Source organism: Pimephales promelas, chromosome 11 (genome assembly GCF_988280905.1).
Source record: "Pimephales promelas chromosome 11, fPimPro1.hap1.1, whole genome shotgun sequence".
NCBI classification, from domain to species: domain Eukaryota; kingdom Metazoa; phylum Chordata; class Actinopteri; order Cypriniformes; family Leuciscidae; genus Pimephales; species Pimephales promelas.
This window is the reverse complement of record NC_142779.1, coordinates 859253-860000: the sequence shown is the minus strand read 5'-3', so window position 1 is coordinate 860000 and position 748 is coordinate 859253.

Sequence of the window (748 nt, the reverse complement as noted above, 5' to 3'; positions counted from 1 at the left end):
CTATTCAGAGGATTTAAAGGAGTAGTTCACTTTTGAAAAAACTTTAGCTGATAATTTACTCACCCCCGTGTCATCCAAGATGTCCATGTCTTTCTTCATGTCATGTTTTTGATGAAAACATTCCAGGATTTTTCTCCATATAATGGACTTCAATGGGGACCAAACGGTTCAATGTCCAAAAGACCGTTAATAACAGTTTCAGATGCAGCTTCAAATGTCTTTAAACGACACCAGACGATGAATAAGGGTCTTATCATGCGAAACTTATTCCAAAAATGTAACTTTTCTAAGGACAAATGCTAGCCTTGCTCTATTCTGTGAGGCGCGTTTGTAATGTCACGTAATACGTAATTACGTTCAAAAGGTCACGGGCGACGTAGCCGGAAGTACAGAATCAAAATCGTCCGACATCGTTGTTTTACCTTTTAATTCCTTTTTTTGTAAACGGCGTTTGAGTTAGTTTTCACGTTCAACTTGTAAACACTGACTCTGTACTTCCGGCTACGTCGCCCGTGACCTTTTGAACGTAATTACGTATTACGTGACGTTAAAAACGCGCCTCATAGAATCGAGCAAGGCTAGCATTTGTCCTTAGAAAAGTTACATTTTTGGAATAAGTTTTGAAATAATCGATCGTTTCGCATGATAAGACCCTTATTCATCATCTGGTGTCGTTTAAAGACATTTGAAGCTGCATCTGAAACTGTTATTAACTGTCTTTTGGACCTTGAACCGTTTGGTCCCCATT